General features: G+C 32.0%; 1 long non-coding RNA gene across 1 annotated transcript; it reads left to right on the top strand.

The window, feature by feature from the left end:
- Window positions 1-2,283: 2,283 nt before the first annotated feature.
- LOC131037626 (uncharacterized) lies at window positions 2,284-4,177 on the top strand. Its single transcript, XR_009104265.2, has 2 exons — window positions 2,284-2,427; window positions 3,068-4,177. It is a non-coding gene; the product is annotated as an uncharacterized LOC131037626 (long non-coding RNA).
- The last annotated feature ends 3,547 nt before the right edge of the window (window positions 4,178-7,724 follow it).

Here is a 7,724-nt window from a genome sequence, read left to right as displayed (position 1 = left end):
TATGTCAGTGACTCTGATGATCACAATGTCGGTTGACATCCTCTTCTTACCGGTGACAAGCTATACCGATAACCTGCTATACTAGTTGACATCAATGACACCATTACCAATTGAGATCAATTTGACAACAAAATGCAAACAATGCATGCTCTGCATTTCTCTGCATTATGGTTTCTAGCATTGTGTTTTTGGAATTATGTTATTAATGTCCTTAGCTTCATTCTATTCAGTTGGCACATGTTCTTGGGCTTCAAAAGCATGATTTTCAAGTTTGAATGTGTTTACTCTAGGTTTGGTTGACCTCAGGTGTTTACACTTTACTTTGTCGCTCCAATGATTATGGGCTTTTGTATCACATGTTTAATGATCATTTTGGTCCTAATTAAGATGTGTTGTGGTCCACTCTACATTCTTCTCCACCATAGGAATGTTTAGTGTCAACCTAATTTGAATTGTGTTTGGTTAGTTGCTTAGCCAGCCTTGGGAGATTTTGCATATGTGAAGATGATATATATAGTGATGCTTGGGTATTGTAAAAGTGTGTGTGTGGGTGAAAGAAAGTGAAATGAGATGAAGGTGTATGAAAGAGGATCTATCTTCTTGACAGTTTGACAGTTGATGTTAAGTTGTGAAAATTGTTGAGTTGTGTGAGCTTTCATGTGTTAGCTACCAGAAGAAGTGAGCTAAAGGTATCTATAGGTCTTGAAATTGTAGAAGTGCATCTATGGTGGATTATTTCTCTTTTATTCTTTTTCATTATGGTAGTGAGCCCTCTGACAGTGAACCTCTTCTTTCTTTCTTTCAGGCAGTGAGCCCTTTTGCAGTGATCCCTGAAAGTGAGCATTTTTTTTGTAAAAATCACCTTAACTGATGTAACCCTAACAGGTGTTCATATCTTGAGAATAGCTTCTCTGTGGTTTTTCCCCTCACAGGGTTTTCCACATAAAATTTGGTGTCTCATTATGTATGGTTTGTTCTGATATTTCATGTTCATATATTTTTATGAATTATGTTTTAAATTTACATTGATGTTAATATGATTTGGGAAATATACTTAATATTTTATACAACTTATTCACACCCCCCCCCCTCAGTTGTCTTGTGTGTTGGTATAATCAACATTATGTATCCAACATGTTTTTATATTTCCCATTTCAGGAGACCCAACTTTTAGAGGCCATAAATTTTGATCTGGATTTTAATTGACAACATTTGAAGCACCAGTAAGTTGGTGAATTTTTCTATCAATATATAACTAGTTACACTATTTGTGACCACTTTATGGCCCAAAAAATGCTTCTAAGACCTTCAAAATTGACTTTGAAACTTTTAAAAATGAGAACTTTAATATATTTAAATCCAAACATGATCATGCAATGAAAATATGTTGGCATGCTTATTTATCCAATCTGTAGCTTTTGAGAAAATTTCACATCAATTTGTACTCAAATGTAAACTTATTATAAATAGTAACCAGGTTATGTAAATGCAAGGTTGAGACACTGTTTTCCTAGCAAGATATCTCTTTAAAGTCTTTTATTTGATCCATTTTGACTGCAAATATTTGGCATCCTTTTCTTTTGGATCTCTTTAGTTGCATTTTGAAGATCCACCTATTCTTAATTCTAAGTTGAATCCCTTTGATTGAGGTGGATTTCCACAATCATCTGACTATTTTATCAAAATAATCTACTTTTTTTTTCTATGTTTCCATAGCCAATTCATTTATAGAATGACATCATAGGATCTTAAAGGAGCTACATAAAGGTTTACTTTTGTTGCAAATATGGGAAATCTTACTTCAACATCTAAAAGAAATTTCTCTACTTGAGCTCCTTACTAGTTTGTATATTCAATTGGCAAATGTTTAGCCATATAACCAAATCATATAAGAAATTTCTTCAATAATTTAGTTGCTATAAAAGCACCAACATTTATTAAAATTGAAATAGGAACTCCAAATAAAGTACTTTTAATCACAATTGGTGCAATCAGATATTTTGTTTGATGGTTATCAACAACTTCTTGGATTCTTTGTTGAAATGTTATTCGTTGAGATGAATAGAATGGTTTCAATAATGGTTCTCTTAACATCTTTTAGGCATTGATTCATGTAATGGTCTCCATAATTGAAACATTCACTAGGAGGTCCTTTTTATTGGTGTATTAATCCTGCTTAGGTGGCTTGCCTATGTGGCATGATAGGTAGGTTGGTATATAGAACATCTTTCATATATATGTACCCCTTCCTATACACTTTACTCATCTCTCTCAATACTTCATCTTCTATTTTGATTTGCATGTCTCTCATTTGTTATTTCCACCTGCCTAGTGTTCTTGATTAAATCTCACATGGTATCAAAGCTTGAATAGTGCAAATGAAGATGCAACTGATTCGCAAGCAATTTCTTCATGAAGATAAATGAGGTGGCTGCAAATTAGAATTTCATGCAAATTTGGTCTAATTGTGCAAATTCAGCTGAAGGATTGTATCTATTTATCAAAATTCATTCAATTTGTAGTAAAAATTATTCAAATTTTGCAAATTCTCTTTCATTTTAGCAAATATTTGTGAAAGATTTGCTGATTTATGAAATATTTTAAAAATTTGCCTAAAAATTTGCAAAATTTACTTTATCTGTGCAAAATAGCTTGTCGAAATTATTTTCTCTGTTTTTTTGGCATTGATTTGCATTCAAATCTCCAAATTCTTGTCAACTTTTATTCTTGTCAACTTTAAGGAAATTCAAAAATTGTTTGTAAAAACTCAGTTTTTTTTTCACAAATTTGGTTCAGTCTGCAAATAATTCATCATTTACACCTTGAATCTGCAAATATTTGTGTAAATATAGTTGTGGAAGTCATAATTTGTTTTGTTCAGCAAAATACTTGCAAATTGGAGTGAATATTTGTATATATTTGCATTGATCTGCAATTTTATCTGCTTTTTAGCACAAATCTGAGTTGATTACCTCAATATTTCGGTTCGATTTGGGGCACTTTATCCTCCTTGTCATCATTTTGCCTTATCTTGCAGTAATTCACTCCTTGGCTTTCCTTTTTGCAGGTAACAGGTGGCCTGTTCCTTTTTACATTGAACCAGATTTTGAACCTACGGGAATTGCATTCTGAACCTACGGGAATTGCATTCTAGCGCAAGAAGTTCCAGATCGACCAAGGCATATAGTAGCTTTAGATTGATTTTGTCATTCAACTAGTCATATCAACCCTGTTTTGGCACTTTTTGTGTATTGAATCATGACTGGTGCTCATTTATGGAGGCATGATGATATTGAACTACATCCTTTAGCTTTTTGGAGACACGAATGTGCATTTGAATCTGCCTCTGGCGTTTCATAGTTCTGTGCTGTGGCAATCAACTTGTTTGAGGCGTTAATTTGGCTCTTGGACCACTACTTGTCTTGTGTATTGGTGCAGCCAAAAATCTACTTTACTTTGGGCAGAAATTCATTATCAGATATCTTCCTTTTATTTGCATCATTGACCTTGTCTGGAGACATCATTTGAGTCGACCTACAATTTTGTGCTATCTGCTACAATTCTTTGGCGGGCTGGCTTAAACATCACACACTGAGCTTTGACCGTTTAGGTGGATGGTGTGGGCCCGCTTAATCCGTTCTGTTTTCTTACCCGTTTCCGTTCCACTAAACACTCTTGTTACAGTCAGCGATCAGCGATCAGCGGTCAGCAGTTCCCGCGCGTGACAAATCCGAACTCAAATTCAAATGTCATTCCCGCGCTGCTCCAGTAGTTTGGTGGGAGCCATAAAGTGTCTTTGTGAGGCAATCGGACTGTTTCACTAGTCTCCAAGCCGATCAGTTCACATTTTTACCAGCGTAATCGCAACCTGTGCAAAAATTGGGGCATTGGAACAGGATTTAGGTGTCCGTAAAAGCATGAACAACAGGCCACTTTCATCCAATGTAGTTGAAATTGGTCTGGTAGACATGCATTCAAAATGGGGAAGTATAGACAAGGCGCGTGAGGTGTTTGACCGAATGGCTCAAAGAAATGCGGTTTCATGAAATGACAAGGTCATTGCTATAAAAGCTCCTCACAAACAATGTGAAGGATGAGCAAATGTAGGTTTATTTAAACACACAAAACTTTATTTTCAGTTCATGACCGCCTATATAGCTTCTCTGCTTTTATCTTTGATCTTTTATTTTAAAAATGAGCTCTATATGTACTGATTGTGCCTATATACAAGTATTTTTCTGTTTCTTTTTTTGAAGTCTTATATATTTATAAAGGGGTATGCATCCATTACTTGGCAAAAATCTGGTCTGTATAGTATATTGCACACTCATCAATTAATCATATGGGTGCTTTCATGGATTTTGAAAAACTCGTGTGGTTTTAGTCAAACGTAATCAAACGAGGAATTTGGTGTATGAACAGGTCTGCTTTTTGTTTCTTAAAATATTTTATGTAGACCTGCAAATGCAGACACTTATAATGGGAAAAAGCTTACATCCATCTTTCATACACTCTTCTAGTGACTCTTGCAGCATTGCTAAACCATTTACTTAGCTTTTAAGTCCATTAGGTATAGAGCATTTAACTTAAATAGTGAATTAGAGAAATTTGAACACATCTTTTTTCTTATAAATGGATTTATAATATGATATTTGAATTTCTGCAATATCACGTCAATAATCTAAACAATTTTATTTTATTTGTTACTTTTTTTATAAAAATATTGTAGATTCAAAACATATAATGGATAAAAAACTAGCAATAAAGTGTTTGGAAAATTTGATTTTGAAGGAAATAAAGTATTGTCTCATTTAATAGAATCATTCACATATATGTGGCAATTAAGGTTTTTAATATCTAGCTTTATTATCTTACATAGATTTCGAATTTATATCATACGATTTTTCATTGGATGTCACATAAATGATATACTTGAGTAAAAATAAAACATTTACTGATCTAGATTGTCCATTTGAATGCTAATCATTGTATCTTAAACCTTTACTTAGATGATACTATATGTAATTATGATAATAAAATATGATAAACTAATTTGCTAGAACTTGCAATGTTAAGAGGTGTAATGCTTGTGTCAATAGGACACATTCTATGAACAGATATGTAATACAAAATTCTCCTTGTTTTCCACTAAAAAATGAACATTGGGGTAAAATGATAATTTTGAGGTAGGGGGAGAATATATATGGAAGTAAGTATGAATAAAGGGGCAACAATGATGACTAGATAATGAATGCATAGAAAATGATGCAAACATGAGTGAAATGGGTGTTAATAGGAATCTAGCCATGAACTAAGCTTAAAATAAGAGCATGTTGCATGTCATTAAGACATTCTCATCAAAGTGGGTATACAACTAAATGAGAAATACAATGGGTAGACTAATATTTGAATAAATATCCCCATCGTGCAACACTTTATAACAAACATTTCCTTTTGGCATAAATTAAAATTGTTAATTTACACTTAACTCATTTTCTATTTTTAGATATTATTGCAATTATAGTCATACATGTGTGCTATTCATTCTAATGGTGCACTGATCATTCATAGTACTTTCCTTAAAACCTAGTGAATTATGTTGATATTCACAAATAAGAAATGTGAGTTGTTATTCTAGTTGACTCTTAATATTTTTCATGTCTCACCAAGAATGCTTAAACTCTTCTTGAAACCATGAATTTTGGTTACATCTACACAAAACAAACTCAATATAGTTATTTTTCCCAAGTCTACATCAATATATTCAGTATGATCTTAATCTATGATGATAGTTGGTTTGATTAAATTTATTAATAAATTTTATATGTTTCTCTAATGTCTTAATATTTGTTAAAGTGATGATTGTCCTATTTAGACAAGGTCATTAAATGTGTTGAGGACATTATGATAATGAAAGAAGGAAGAACCCTTTCCAAGCGTATCTTCTATTATATAAAATGTGTATTAATTGCCTAAGGCCTTTTTTTAATGTGCACCAACAAAGAGCAAGTGCAATGGTCACTATTTATAATGGTTATGATTTTAAGGCATATGATAGATGAGGTTTATATAACCTTTTATATTGATAGCATAGATTTATTGATTTCATGTACATGAAATATTTGATGAGTTAGTTAGTACTTGATGAGAATAGAATTTCCTCTATCAAATTATTGTACTACTCAAACTTTTAGAAGTGTCCCATCTATCAACAATTGAAAGTATCATAGAAAAAAATTATACACATTTTATACTAAATAAAAAACTATATAAATTGTATTACTTATAGACAAGCACGTACAAATATATTTACAAACAATTCATAAGAAAATACATATTCCTAGGTTTTGACAACAACAATCACAATATTATTAAGATTATCATAATCGTGATTGTTTTATGTAAGAGTTGGTATAGAATGTTTTAGAGAACAAAATATTTGGCTAAAGATGTAGCCACCTAGGATCTAGGAGCTTCAATAAAAGCACAAGACATATCAAATATGACAAAATAATGCTATTCTATCAAAGGATGCAAGTATACTGTGAGAATTAATGAAGAATACAAAGAGAACTCCTTGGTTACATAGACTAGAGTGAGACATAGGATTACATAAGATTATCATTGGTGTTCAAGGCTACATTTATGAAGATGCAATCCAAAATCTAATGTAGAACATTATACAAAGACAAAGACACCTCCTCCAAATGCTACTCAAAGGTCTCTATACAATATTTGAAGTAGATGAAGCGATTTCATAGGAGCTAACATCAATCTACAAGATGAATATCATAAATAGTGTCCTCAAAGTCTACAAGATAAGGACTGACAAAATGAACCTACAATGTATATGAAGTAATCATCCCAAGTAGCTACAAAATTGGAAGATAATGAAAATATGGTTGCACTAATCATTAGAAGCCATGGATGTAGCAACACTAGTTTTATTAGAAGCAGTAGTGGATGAAGATGAGTACTTAATGTATGTCATTCAACTACATTGTTCATCCTCCAACTTTTCATATGATATATATTTTTCAATCTTATGAATATGTTATTCAATTAAATATCATGTTATCATAAAATCAATCTTTAATAGACACCACAATAGTATATAATAGTGATCTATATTATACCCTATGGATGTTATAATTTTACGAAGCCAATGTCATAGTCCATAGTGCCAAATTCTCAAAAGAAAAAATAAAAGAAAAAGAAATTTCTGAAAAATTAAAACTAAACTTTACTCCTTCAATATTAGTTTAGGTATAACATGGTGCACATTATTATAGTGCAATCTTATTTTCCATATCACTTCATTTACTATTAGCAATAATCTCCATAAAAAAATTCCTCCATGTTTAAATCATGGAAACAATTCACATGTCTTACAACAATTTTTCTTGTAAAAATTGTAGAGATTGATTTCATTGTAGTGTGGTAATCAACACATACTTGAAGGTTCTTCACAACTCCAATAAAGAAATTGCCCTTTTCACTATCATGGTAAATAAATATTTTTTTTTCATTTTTTTCCACATCATTAAGTAAATGTCATGAATTTGGAAAATGCCCTCCTACTTTCATCTCCCATGCCAACTTCTTCAAATTTGCATGAATCTCATTTTTCTGGATATGATTTGTCTCCTACACAAAATGAATCTACCATTTTATGGCCCTCAATCCAACTACATCTATGGATCTTTTAATTCTTCCATCACTCA

The sequence above is a fragment of the Cryptomeria japonica genome, chromosome 11 (genome assembly GCF_030272615.1).
Source record: "Cryptomeria japonica chromosome 11, Sugi_1.0, whole genome shotgun sequence".
Lineage (NCBI taxonomy): Eukaryota > Viridiplantae > Streptophyta > Pinopsida > Cupressales > Cupressaceae > Cryptomeria > Cryptomeria japonica.
This window is presented reverse-complemented; position numbering and strand designations above follow the sequence as displayed.